At 43.7% G+C, this 14,675-nt stretch overlaps 1 long non-coding RNA gene across 1 annotated transcript; it reads left to right on the top strand.

The window, feature by feature from the left end:
- Positions 1–381: 381 nt before the first annotated feature.
- LOC143831316 (uncharacterized) lies at positions 382–13,549 on the top strand. Its single transcript, XR_013228816.1, has 3 exons — positions 382–541; positions 10,241–10,355; positions 12,886–13,549. It is a non-coding gene; the product is annotated as an uncharacterized LOC143831316 (long non-coding RNA).
- The last annotated feature ends 1,126 nt before the right edge of the window (positions 13,550–14,675 follow it).

The raw sequence follows: 14,675 nt of genomic DNA, 5'->3' as shown, positions 1-14,675 counted from the left end.
CCCTCCACCCATCCATCATGCTAGGGCCCGCTGTATTTTGCCCACAGCGGGCTTAATATCTAGTTTATTATATTGTTATACTGTTATATTGTTATACTGTTATACTGTTATTAATTACTGTATGTTTTAATGAAGACTGTTTCATGTATTGTTGATTAGTTTAATGTAAACCGCCCTGAGCCTTCGGGGAGGGCGGTATATAAATAAATAAACAAACAAACAAACAAACAAATAAATAAATAAGCCAAGGAGGGCGGGGAGAAATTTGGCTTGTTTTCCCTTGCAGCCTCATTGGGAGGCAAAAAGCCACGATGAGACAGAGGAAAAAAGCTGGAGGGGTCTTCCGTGTGGCGGTTTACAAATACACGACTTTCAACTGCACGTTTGCAAGCAGGAGGCAGTGCAAGGTTTGCACCTTCATGCAGATATGCTTATTGAAAACGACTGCTATACGAAATAACCTGCCTAATGACATGAGAAAGTCTCCTGCACTCCTGGCTTTCCACAGACTATCAATGATTCAGGAGGCCTTTTTACGCAGGTAATTATGGCTGTACTGTAACTAAACATTTCTGGAAGTTGCTTTGGTAAAGGTGTAGGGACTGTGGATTGTACTATCATGTACAGTATGTACGATACGATAACATTTATTGTATGTAGCCAAAGGCCATTACAAAACACAATTAAAACAATATGGCACAAATATAAACAAATAAAACAATATTTCTCCAATATTGTGTACCTAAAAATGTAAACATGGACTACTAAGTTACACTAAAAGAGATAAAATGGTGTATCAAGGTGGAGGCTCCTGTAAAAATGCATTAGCTCGAATCTTCCTGGCAGCCAGAGCAAAAAGTGCCACCCTATAAGAGATATAGGGGTCGACATCTGATAACAGATAGGTGACTTTGTTAAAATCAGAAATAGGGTGAGAGTTTGGTAATAGCTTGGCAAGGAATTTGCCCCTGGGTTCGGAGTACAGGGGACAAGCCAAGACATAGTGGGGCAGGTCCTCCACAGATGGATTTCCACATATGCACAGGCGTTGGGCTGTGGGTATTCGGAGATATCGCCCAGAGAGCATGGCTGATGGCATCATTTCAAACCGCAAAGATGTTAGGGCCATTCTAAGATTACGTGTCGTTATATTTACTAAATATGATGCTCTGGAATGGTCTTTTTTAATTGTTTTATACCATGGGGCTGCTTGTGATAGCTGTATTGAAGAGTGGTCGATCAGAGAGTCAGCTTTGAACACCCAATCACGTAAATCAGAAATATTGGCTGATGTATGCAGTAAGTCATCTGGTATGGTATAGCGTGAAAGGATGGAGCTAAAAAAATCAGACCGAGTCCTGTCCTTGCTCAATAAGAGCTTAAAACTTTGATGGTTTAAAGAATCTAATTTGGTTGAGATGTCTTTCTTCCAAGATTTCAGAATAGCTAAGTGGGCACGGGCTTTGAGTGAGGGAAAACCAAGCTCTGCCCTCATCAGGGCTGCAGGGGACCCTTTTGGAAGAGCCAGGATACGTCTGAAGAAAAAGTTCTGAATGGGCTCCAAGCTATTGATTGTTTGTTCTTTCCAGCCCCAGATGTCAATGCCATATAGTAGGTGAGGAATGACCTTGGCTGCAAAGAGCTTTAGAGCTGGGTCAACTAGAAACCCTCCCCTGGTATAATAAAATCTCAGAATGGCTCCAATGATTTTTAGACCAGAGGCCTTTATAGTTGCAAGGTGGGCATTCCAGTTTAGGGTCTCACTGTAAGTGATCCCAAGATATTTAAATGTACTACACTGTTCTATAGGAATATTGTTTATACTCCAGATAAATTTTTTAGGTCTTTTCCTAAAAACCATAACTTTTGTTTTTGTGTAGTTAATGGAAAGGGACTCTTCCTTACAATAAGTACCCAAGTTGTTAAGTAGCTTTTTCAGACCAACTCTTGTAAGGGAAACCAGGACCATGTCATCTGCATAAAGCAGGATAGAGACCTTTTGCTGACCGACAGAAGGGGGTACAAATTCTGGGCCCGATAGTCTTTGAACTATATCGTTGATATAAATATTGAAAAGCAGAGGGGCTAGTACACACCCTTGCTTTACCCCTTTCCTTACTGCAATTTCATTAGTTAGAGAGCCTGAAGCACCTACCCTAATTTTTGTGTGGGTGCCTGAGTGCAGTTCATGCATCAGAAACAGTAGGCGTTTATCGATGTTAGTTTCCCTCAGCTTTGACCAGAGTCTGTCCCTATCAATGGAGTCAAAAGCTGTGGCTAAATCAATGAAAGCTGCGTATAAGGCTCTCGTAGGGCCTTCTATACTGGAGTAGACTAAGTAATGGAGGGTTTGGCAGTGGTCAGTGGTAGAATGGCCTCTTCTAAATCCTGCTTGGTGTGGGTGTAAGATATGGTTGTCAGCAGCCCAGTCCTCTAGTTTATGTAAGAGGAATTTTCCATAGAGTTTAGATGCGATATTTAGTAAACTAATGGGGCGGTAGTTTTGTGGGTCGGTCTTGTTGCCTTTTTTGTGGATAGGAACCACTATGCTCATCTTCCAGCCATTGGGGAAAATGCCTGATTCATTTATCTGGGTGAAGACCCTAGCTAAGACTGGGGCCCACCAGTTAGGGAACGCTTTAAATAAATCAGGTGGAATCAGATCTTCTCCAGGTGATTTATTGGAAGCTAGGGATGTAATAAGGCCTCTGACTTCAGCCTCTGTGACTGGGGGCCAAGCTGGTAAACTTAGAGAGTCAATGGAAATAGCCTGGGTGTTTGGTTCTGTATATGGTGGGGGAGGTGGCCAGGCTCCAAAGGTTTTCGAAAAGTGTGTAAACCAAGTGTTTCCAGATATTTGGGCTTCAACCTGTTGGGGTGATTTTGCAAGCCCGAAAGAAACAAGGTTCCAGAATTGAGACTCATTTTTCTCCTTTACTGCCAGATTTAGTTTGTTCCACATATGTTTAGCATAGTCAGCTTTCTTACTTTTGAGGAGACTCTTATATTGGGATCTTAATCTGATGAGCTCTAACATTCTGTTATCCTCTCTACTGCGACGGCTCAGCCTCATACATTTGACTAGCTTTTTCCTGAAGGTTTTGCATTCTTGGTCAAACCAGCCATTATTGGGGCAGGATAACAGCTTTAGAGGTTTATTGTTGATAAGCAGAGGTTTGATCAAGCTAATAATTTTGTCATAGTGTCCTATGGCGTCATGGCCAGGCTGTAAAAGGGCTGAATGCAGGGATTTAAGGTCATCACTCGTCAGAGCTTGAGCTATGTTGTTTTGTACCTGCTCTGACCATTTCAGCCTCCTATTGCCAGGAAATGTACCTTCAGCGAGTTCAGGAATTGGAGGTAAAAGAATGTTGCTATTATATTTAAGTAAGAGCTGTAGAGGGCAGTGATCACTTAAAGGAGAGTTACCTACTTCAAAAAAGACCACCTCTGTTAGTAAAGCAGGTGAAACTGCTATATAATCTATGGTGCTAGCATGACAGGAAGATAAAAATGTGAAGGAACCACCAGACTTATCAAACTTAGAGCCATGTAAGACATAAAGATTAAACAAGGATAGCAACTCCAATAATTTTAGACCAGGCTTATTAATTGTAGGGTCTTGTGAGACTCGTTCTAAAAGACATGTGTGCTCCGCGATTTGAGAGTTGACATCTGCCCTAGAGTCAGAGTGACCAGGGCCAATTCTGGCATTAAAATCACCACACATAATTATTTGGGCATTAGGAAACTGAGAAGAAAGGTTTTCCAGTGTGTGGGAAAGTTGGTCCCAAAGTTTCCCTTTATCCTGTGACAGTGAGAGTTTTGGAGGGACATATACATTGATGCACAGGAGGTTGCCGAAATGTGGTCCCTTAATCAGTAATGCTTGGATGTAATTTGGGCAGCTGCTTTCCAGGGTCTGAACCTCTGCTATTAAGTCAACCGCTACAAGGACGGCCAGACCGCCACTGCCCCGGCCCTTACAATGGACTTTGATTGCCGGTGTGGCAAATGGCTGAAAACCCTGTAGAGCTACAGAGCTTACATCTTGGACCCAGGTTTCCTGTAAGAAAAGAATATCGTAACCACTTAAAAATTTTGAGAATTCAGGATCATAGAATTTGTTCTGCCATCCCCCCAAGTTCCAAGATAGTATCTTTAACAGTCAGTCCGAGTTTGAAATTTTATCTAATTCTCCCCTTGAATCTGAGAAGACACATCCATTTTTGGAGGGGAGTCCATGAGTAGAGGAGGACTGTTTCCGTGCAGATGGGCCGTTTTTCACAGGTTCACACTCCATTGGCTGGAAGATTGAAATTTCATCTCTGGAGCTCTGTATCTTATCAGGGAGTAACTTGGGCGGAGGGAAAACAGCTGGAGTGCTTGGTGATGTGGATGTTTGGTTGCAGTTTGTTGGTGGGGATAGGTTTTGAACTGCTGAGACTTCGTGAATTTTCAAAAGTTCCAACCTGAGACATTCTAGTCTGTTTGTGATGGCTAGACGTTCTGATGTTGGGAGGGTCGAAAAGGAGTTGATAAGGCCCTCTTCAAAGGAGTTTTCAAGGTGAAGATCTCCAGAACTTGAGAGTAGGCAGTCTGGTTGGCCAGGCCGTCTAGAAGGGTCCTGTTGTAATGTGTTATTTGATGTTTCCTCAGGAAGCTTTTCTGCTGGTATAGTGGTTTTCTGGCGAGGAGGATTTGAAAACAAAGCAGTTGTTACAGTATTAGTGAAGACTCGAATGGGGAAAACTCCTTTAGGACCCAGGATAGATTTCTGTCTTAGGAGTAGAGAAGGTATCCTTGGACTATTGAAGGTGAGCATAATTCTCTGTGCCTGATTTGCATAGTTAAGGAATTCTGTTGAGATTAGGTCTATAGGGAAGTGCCTCTCTATGATTAGGGTTCTCAGATGTTTCATAGCCAGGTGTTTAGAATTCCAAGGGGGGACCCACCCCTTGTACCGGCAGATGACCAGGCAGACTTTACATGGTTGTAAAATCAGGTGTTGGAGTTTTCTTTTGTCTTCTGACTGCCTTGTGTAAGGATTCTCACAGGTCCTTGTGGTTGAACCAGAAGGATAATAAGATGGCTGAGGGAGAGGCCCATTAGAGGCTAATTTGGACTCCCTCAGGGTGACTAGCCTTGAGACTGTCTGGGTAAGTTCCTTTTCAACGCGCAGAAAATACTCTCCACTGTTCTTGCAGTCAGCTCCAAGAGTTCTCCTGCAAGGTTTTCTGTGCCTCCTTTACTGTCAGCTTCTAGGAGTGAATTGTTTGGATTTAAGTTTAGGTTTTCTTCAGTTTCTGCCAGAGGAGTAAAACGGTTCTTGGTGGGAATGCTAAATGTTGAGGCATTGCTGGTCACAAAGTAATCCCCTATTCTCGTCTGTTTTTGAGCTGGCAAGTTTAAATCCTCTTCACACCTGCGTTTTACTCCCATTCCCATATGATGAGTGGCAGCAGAGATACTTGGACAATTAGTTAAAGGAACAGGTAAGCAGACAAGCAAAAAATTGCTCCAAGCTGAAAACAATTTTTTGTAACTTTGTAGTTCTGTAAAACAGTGGTTGTTGAAGAAAAAAAATTCTCCCCTTTTATACTAAAGCTGCCTATTGGAGAGCTTGAAGTTAGGCTGCGATTTCTGGCCCTCTGCTAAGGAGGCACTCCTTGATAAGCGCTGCTCTTCCGTGGTTGGTATAATTAACAAAATAAGATTGAGGAATGCCTTCAGTTCAGAGTAGCACAAGATAGCACAAGATAGCACACAGCCACAGACCTTCAGGAAACTTCAATTAGCAGAGTAAAATAACAGAATAAAATATAACTTGCGGAGCGGGATAGCCGGTGTTTCTATCTGGACGCCATCTTGCCGTCGTTCAATCCAAAACCGTACAGTATGTATACTGTCTCTTACCATATACTTATGTACTTTCTGAATCTTTTAACAGGTCAATTTAACAGTTCTGTTTTGAAATGTGTGCTTTCTGAAATCTAAATATTATTTTGTTTATTGAGACTTCAGGGAGGGCAGTATATAAATAAATAAATAAATAAATAAATAAATAAATAAATAAATAAATAAATAAATAATAACATCCTGTTGATTTTATATCCTGAGTTTCGGTGAGAAAGGTGGAATATAAATAATGTAGCAGTGAAGCTCACTCCCATTTCCATCAAGATTCCAGGGAATATAATTAGAGTGACAATTTATGCCGTGGTTAGTTGTCTGCACAGAACCCTGTTGAATAGTAAAGCTGCTCATGAGTAGAATTAATTGCTACAATTGCTCAGAGATATTTTTTTGAGCCTCTATATCTTTCTTACATTGAGCTGGGTTTTTTTAAATTATTCACCTTCTACTACCTGAAGGAGTCCCAAAGTGGTTTACAATTGCCTTCCCTTCCTCTCCTCACAACAGACACCCTGTGAAATAGGTGGGGCTGAGAGAGTCCTGAAAGAACTGCTCTGTGAGAACAACTCTAAGAGAACTGTGACTGGCCCAACATCACCCAGCTGGCTGCATGTGGAGGGTTGGGGAATCAAACCCAGTGTGACAGTTTCTCCTGCCACAGCCTTAAAGATACCCAGCTTCCCATGATCCTCTTCAACATATGCTAACACTGAGACCTCAGCTGGCCTTTCCATTCCTTATTTATTAAATCAAACAGTTCGAAGAAAAGGCCTGATTTGTATATAATTAAGTCAGATCAAGAATAGGGATGGGCACAAACCGTCTCATGGAGTAAAGTTCTGCATGACTTTTGGCTGGTTCATGTTTTGCAAAGCAATGTTCATGGAAAGGTGCCTGGCTTTGGTGCTGTTCATAGCAGTTCATTAATTATTGCATCTTTAAGACAGACTGTCAAAGGATAGACCTATGTGCCCCCTCACACCAAGAAGAAAGAGGTGGCCTATATCTGAAATGTAATAATTTTAATGCTAAAAATTGTAGTTATTATTATATGGTTTTATTGATTTTATATGATTTTATGTATTATGATTTTTGTGAGCTACCCAGACCCTCCTGGAGAATGACAGCATACAGATGGATGGATGGATAAAAAAAATGGGGACAGCTCAATTTTACCCCATAAGGTTGTAAGCTCCTTGTTTGTTTGAAAGAGTCAAAGATGGATCAATGGGGGTGTGGGTATTGTGGTTCGTTTCCACATAGCCCCTCCAGGTCTTCCCCACCTGATGCATTCTATGAGTGATTAGCTATATGATCTTCTGATCCAAGGCCCCTTTTTATCCACATTGATAGCACCAACTTGCATGCATGCTTTCAAGTTTAGGCCTCCTTCCAACTAAACAGAATGCATTCTGCATTATGTCTGTGGGCATTTGGCCACTGATGCAAATGAGGGTTTCTGCCAGCCAAGGAACTAACCAATTAAGGGAACCTGTTAAGGTCCAACCAGATTGCTCTGCTTAGATCCAATCCCATTTCTCTGCTCTGATTTCTCTGCGGAAGGTTCAAACTGCAGCTCTTTTCAGATCAGATTTGGACCACTGAGTATTAGCACTCCTTGGCTTACAAGACTTAGACCATTTATGCACTGGAGGTTTCATGCTGTGCTGCAGGATGGAGTTTTAGTCATGGCAGTTTGCCCACCTCTTCCTGCACCCACATGGGGGAGCATTTGGCCTGGTGCACCTCATCCGCCCCCTATTGGGGGCAAGACGGAGCTCTTCCGCCAGGTTTTTGGTTGAGGCCGGGGTCAGCGAATGAGTGCCAACATTCCCCCCAACCCCAGACCTAGTAAGTTAGATCTCTTCCCCACCCTCCCTGCTGCTCTGATAGCAGGGGTGGGAATAATAAGAACTTCCGCCATGTTGGGATTGTTTTAAAGTCTTTTAATGGGTATTTTAATGGGGATAGGACTGTTGTGACCCGCCACGAGCCTACGGTGAGTGGTGGGAAATAAATCTAAATAATAATAATAATAATAATAATAATAATAATAATAATAATAATAATAATAATAATAATATTTGTGCTCCTGCACGGGAGCTGGGGCAGTGAAGTTCCCAGTGAATAAACGGTCTTACTGATGCCCTCAGCTGTTTTCTTTAGTTGTCACAGGGCTGCTTATGATTGTCTGGATCATTGGATATAGTATTGTTTTCTGGGTTGGATTATATGCTGCTGTTTTGTTCTGGAGTGACAACCTGGGTCTGGAGGACTGCAGTGGATAATTAAATAATTAATTAATTAACATTTCATTTTATTTATTTATTCCTTAGATTTTTTTAGCCCGCTACTCTCCAGGGACTTGTGTCAGGGTACACTATACCCCCCCATAAAACATGATAAAACCCCATCCCAAAACAAACTACAAACAAAGATTGTTGTTGTTAAGTGTGAAGTCGTGTCCAACCCATTGCAACCCCATGGACAAAGATAAAAGAGGGTAAAACAAGATTGGGGGTATAATTCCCCCCACACATCACTGCAGCCATTGTCCCCCCCCCAAGTGGGATACACTGGATGTTATTGTGTAACTTGAGGAGGGTCCCCTGTTTTTCCTGGGTCTGACTCAACCAAAGACCTGGCATAAGAGCTTTGTTTTGCAGGCCCTGCAAAACTCTGATAGCTCCGTTAGGACCCTCAGCTCTCCCAAGTGCTCATTCCACCAGGTCGGGGCCAGGACTGAAAAGGCCCAGGCCCAGGTCGAGGCCAGGCATGCTTGTTTGGGACCAGGGACCTAAATGCCACCACAACCCTGTTAACTCAGGGCAGTTAACAAAATTTTAAAATGATACAAAATAAATAGTAAAACCATACAATAATAAAATAGTTGGCCCTACATAAAACTACCCCCTCTTATTCATCTCCCTGTGGGGGTTAATCAGGGGTTTGGAGGAGTTTCTGTCGATGAATGTTTCCAGTGAGGAGGCCAGCTTCTCATGATGTTGTTCTTCTGGCCTCAATCATAGGCATGGCAAAACAGCTAAGTTTTGTAAGCCTTCCAGAATTGTTTGAGATCCTGGAGGGCCCTGGTCTCTCCAGGCAAAGTGTTCCACCACCTACTGGATGGAATGGGCGGGTATGCATTGGACCTCCCTCCCGGCAGCTATGTCAAATCAAATCTTCTGCATTCCCCCCCCCCATGCTATTGTTATTTGCAAGAAAAAAATTCTAACACAAACACTTAGAACATATGATGGCTGTGGATTTAGAAATCCTTCATGCAAGACTTCCAAACACTAAGTTGTTTTGGACTGAGCTTCTAGACCAGCAGGATAGCAAGGGGCCACATCTTAAGAAAAAGTAGACCTTGCAAGAAGGAAAGTATGAAAAGTGGCAGAGTCCTGCGGTGGGGGTATCCAGACACTTTCTATCAGAAAGAGGCCTTATTTAGGTCTCATTCCATCAATCTTTCAGAGTGGTAGATGGACGTTTGGTGCCACATCATCTGGGGTGGCTTACTTTGTTGGTTTCAGGTGTAAGAGCATTTTGGTGGGTTGGGGGGTTGGTTCCCTGTACTCTAGTGGCATTGAGAGAAGGCAGTGCCTATAACGCCCACTTCCTCTAGGTTGGGGACCCCCTTAAGGGGTCTTGGTGGTGGAGCATGCCTGGGTGGGGGTGATGAAGGAACCACACAACAGCCAGCACTTATGTGAGATCCTGGAAATTCACCATTATGAAGTGTTACCCCTCAGCAGGTGAGCCAGGGGGTGGATACTGGGTGTCAGGCAAATTACCTGATGCTGGATCTGTCCCCATGCTGTGCCAGTGCCTTGCAACCAATAAAGCTGTGGTCTGCTTCACTCAAACCTGGTGTCAGGAGTTTCCTTCTCCTATCCCTCTCCCTTAATAGCCCCTGGGTGTGCAAGCACGTCTGTCTTTGCCCAGAGTTAAACTGTAAATGTGGCACCCTGCCCATGCGAATGCTTCATCCAAAGATCAGACCATGGTTTTATATATATCATTGAACCAGTTAAAGAAAACAGAATCTGTGGCTTGTACTCCAAGAATACTTTGAATCTAAAATGAAAACAAGCAGGCTTGCCATAACTATAAGGGTTGTTTGGCTCCATCCTCAGAATCTTATCTCAGGAATGCTTAATAAATGCAGTATTAAAACATTTATAATATTTCTAGGGAATTCAAAAGCTTTCACTCACTAGTTTGTGATATTTTGGCTAGTCTTAATAAAGAAAATACGACTCTGTCATTGTTTTCTAGTATTGAAAAAAATACTTTTTGTCTCCAACTATTTATTATCCAGGAATCACGTTCCTAAATGTCTGTCAGAAAACTCTCTGCCCCGCGGTGCCTTCCCCTTGCAACAACTACTCTTTTCAACACCCCTCCTTTTGCACAGACCCCAACAACTGCAGCAGGTGAGTTGTGGGGAGGCTAAAGGAAGAACAGGTAGAGTTGCAGTAGGAGTAATTTTTAATCAATAGGTTGTAAATGCTGCCACCATGAGGACAGTTTGGGAAACTGTACCTTTTAGGGATGGTGTTCCTTGAAAGCAAACCCTCCTGGTTTGGAGATGAAAAAACACAGTGTATTGACAGCACTGAATTCATCTGGTTTAACCATCATTACCTCTTGTGAAGGAACCATGGGAATTATAGCTCTATGACAGAAAGAAGCAGAGATCTCTACAAACTGCAGACCCAAGGTTAAAATGTAAGGATTCATGATGAAGATTGCTGTAAAGGCTAGGCCCGCAAAGACCCATTATGCACGGGGGTTTTAGCGCACATTCGGGGTGGAATGGCGGCGACTAAAATCACTGATAACGCACGGAGCCGGCTGCAACCGGCCGCAGCTTCGGTGCATGCCGCCGAAAAAGCCGCGTCAGTGAAACGCGGAAGAAAGCGCAGCTTCCGGGTGACCGGGGCGCAGCCAGAAGCGGCGCCCGGATCGGCGCGTGCATAATCGGTTACTCTGGGTTTTGCCGCCGTCGCGCCCCGCCCCGTACATAACCGGTATGCGTCGCGTCTTCCCCCTCCGCGTTTTCCATGTGACCCGAAATCGCCGTTTCGGCGGCCGTGCATAATGGGCCAAAGTGGCACCTAGCTACATGCCTGATGCCCTCCCGCTGAGAGCCAGTCAGAGGGCCACCACACTGCCAAGGCCATGCCTGCCTCCTTGCAGCTGCTGAGGTCTCCGGAGGCTGTCTGCCTTTTCTGCCAGGATTGCCTTGCTGCCGCTGGCCCCCTAGCTGCTCCCAGAGCCTGGGAAGCCCATCTGCCTCCTTTGACAACCCACTTGCTGCTAACGCTGGCTGAGAAGGCTGCCAGTTTACACTGCCCACCCCCTCATGCCTATTGTGACAGGTAGTGGGAGCCCACCCACGTGCTCCACCCCAGCCCAGATGCATTCCCTGCCCCCCTTGCCTGTAGGTTGGGTGAAGCCCCCTGGCACCACCAGCCATGTGGCTCTTTAGGCCTTGGGTGTAGACGGTGGGGGCCTGAGTGTGCGCTCTGCTCTACCCCTGCCCCTGCAAATACTGGCCATAGTGGGGGCTGCCTCACCGCTGCAGTCAGTGCACAACCCTGCCTCTGCCCTGCCCACCTGCTGCTAGATCCCCTGGGGGGCCTCCCTCCACTTAGTGCTCCATCTGGGGCAGCTTCTGCCAGCTCCCTGGTCCCGCATCTTATGAGAGTGCAAGCAATGTGGGAGACTGTCAACAGATCCCTGCCCATGTGGCAAGGGCCCCATCCAGGGGGTGCTTCTGCCACCTCTCTGCCCTGCGCAGCACCAGAGCCACCATGAACCTCCTTGCTGCCTGCCAGTCTGCCTCCCTGTGGGGCGAGGAGTGCTGATGACAGCACAGTGGGGATGCCGTCACCTTCCAGCCCCATGTGCTCACAGCTGCCACACAGGGGGGCTGCTGGCAGCTCCCAGCCATTGCCAGGCCTCCCACCCCAAGAGCAACTGTTGGGGGGGGGGTTGCTGCTGGATCTCATCCTTCCATCCCCAGCACATGGGGAGTACTGCAGTGATGGCTCCTAAGGGCACTTTTAAAATGGGGTTCACTGCACCACCTTCTGCCCTGCTCTTTCCCTGCTCCCACTGCAACCACTAGTAGGGGGGCACTTCAAGCCCATTTTTAAAGCGGGCTTTGCCCCTTAGTATTTTCCATAAATGTCTATATGCTAGCATTTTCTATTAAGAAGCCGTATATCTATTTTTATAAGACTTGGCTTTTCTGCATTGTGGGGAGGGAGTGTCGGTTCTAGTCCCTTACTGCTTTGGTTTATCCTCTTTTCCACCTGCATCTTTGTGCCATTATTTTTCAGTTTCATTTTTCTACCCCTGAAGTTTTCCATGACTTTTGAGGCTACTTTAACCTCAGTCATTTTCTAAAAGCTGATTTTGAGTTTCCTTTTGTGTGAGTGTGTGTAATATTCCTTTTATTATATTTTAATTTTTTATCATATAAACAGCTGTGAGACCTGCCAGGGAGCGGCGGTATATACATTTAAAAATAAATAAATAAAATAAAATAAAAATCAAGTTGCAAAAGCACATTGAAAGCGCATTATCCAATGTGTGCAGAATGGGCCAGGGAAGATGCTAGAGATTTTGTTTTTTAAATGAAAGCTGGGGATTCAGAGTCCCTGCTTCACCTATTGTTACATGAATGAGAAGTCCTGTCAGCTGCAGAAATCAAGAAGGAAGAGAATGTATCAAGCTAATGGTGGCTGTTCTTAATTCAATTTCCAAATTGATGTCAATCTTTCAAATGAATGTCAAAATGAGCTCCTAGATATATACCCATTTTTGCAAGCTTCTTCAGTGATACTGTTTCAATTTTTTACTTGTTCCTCCAATTTCAAGTAATAAAGATGAAAGAATCTTATCAAAGTTAGATTTGTATAATTTTCAAATAATCTTTTACATTTGTTCTTTTAGGGTCTACTAATATCAAGTTCACTGCAGAGTATTCAGTTTCAATGTGATCCCTAATTTCACGTGCATGAGAAATTAAAATGTGGAGTGCTTTGAATCTATGGATGACACCACCAATGACAGCAGCATTCTCCCTTGAAAAACCTGAGTATTTAAGGCATATGTGGAAGAGAATAAAATAACACCACAGCTGTGAAAATGTGGTGGGAAGGCAGATGTGTGCAAAAACCATGCCCAGACCAATTCTAATGCTTGTGGATCAACTCCCAAGAAAATCTAAGATCAATATGTGGGAAGTCTTCTGCTACCCTGCTACCCTTTATATGCTGGGGAGGGTGTGGCAGAGAGAAAGGGAGCTAATTAGTAGAAATGACTCATTCCATGACTCATTAGTCAAAACAATGGTTCATTCAAATATGCTTTTGCTGCTGGGTTTTCCTGTGCAAAACAGGAAAATCTGCTTCTGAAGTGCATTAAAAGTACATTATCCAATGTGTGTGGATAGCACCTTAGGTACTATCTGCACTCACAATTTTTCACTGCTCTCGATCCTACCAAATTCTGATAGATCTGAACCCGGATCTTGTAACGTTCCTTTTTTATGACTCAAAACAGCTTTCAGTCAGATGCTATCTTCTGCACTTGAATTGTTTCAATTGTAAGTCTCCTCTCTCCTTTGTGCTTGATTGACAAGTGGGGCAGCCAGTTACCAGCACCTGTAGGTGCCTTTTATTTATTTATTTATTTATTTATTTATTTATTTATTTATTTATTTATTTATTTATTTATCATACTTCTATACCGCCCTCCCCGGAGGCTCAGGGCGGTTTACATTATAACAAGGAAATTTTAGCTAGAATGTGTATGTGTGTGGGGAAAGTGGGGATTGCTTGAAGCTCCATTCAGCATTGTTTGAGCTGTTGATTAGTTTCCAGCAGGAGCAGGGCTTTCAATTCCAGGCTTTGCCTTTTGTATTTCAGTGCTTGTATAAAGTTAAAGGGATGCTTCACAACACTTTCTTTTAAAACAATTGTAAATGATGGAGCAGGGAAACACTTTTCAAAAGTTTTTCCTTGTGTTTTCTCTCACTTCCTCCCCCACCCCAATGTCTCCTTATCATTTTAAGAAACAAATTGCCAAGCAAGCTCCCCCCACCCATGAAGCACATTTGGTCTGATCTTCAACCCTTTCTTGTTGAGTGTTTCTCAAATTCCTTAAAGAATACTTGTACCTTATTGGTAGATCTGGAAAGGTAAGGGTCTGATGCTGCTGGGAGACAACAATTCAGCAGAGATCATGGTATAATGTCTGTGTTGGAGGCATGGGTGGGTGGTGGGGAAAGTACATCCAAAACAGTCAATGGCATCTGCACCTCAAAGAGAATGCCGTAGGCCCATATTTTCTCTTTGAAACACAGAAAAGCCACTCTTGTATATGCTGGTGTATTCTGCAGTCACACTACATCTGTGCAGATGGGAAGACAAAGCTGCCCAGAATCAAAGTGGAAATCAGAGTCAAGTGCAGATGGCTTAAAAACAAAAAAAAAACAAACAAAAAAAAAAAAACAGAGCCCAAGGAGCTTTAAAAGCCTAGTGCAGATAAGCCCCTGGTTTCTAACATTTATAAGACCCTGGCTGTGTTTTCCAGCATGTCAGAGAAAGCCCCAGATTCCATCAGCAGCCCTTTGATTGCTGTGCTTGCTTCATCTCTGTGGTGTGATAAGAAAACTGCAACCTAGGTAACATTATATGAATCCAATTTTCTTACTGGATAACAGTTGTACTTGCCATATG

Source organism: Paroedura picta, chromosome 3 (genome assembly GCF_049243985.1).
Source record: "Paroedura picta isolate Pp20150507F chromosome 3, Ppicta_v3.0, whole genome shotgun sequence".
NCBI classification, from domain to species: domain Eukaryota; kingdom Metazoa; phylum Chordata; class Lepidosauria; order Squamata; family Gekkonidae; genus Paroedura; species Paroedura picta.
Note: the sequence above shows the minus strand (reverse complement) of the source record. Positions and strands in the feature narration are given on the sequence as shown.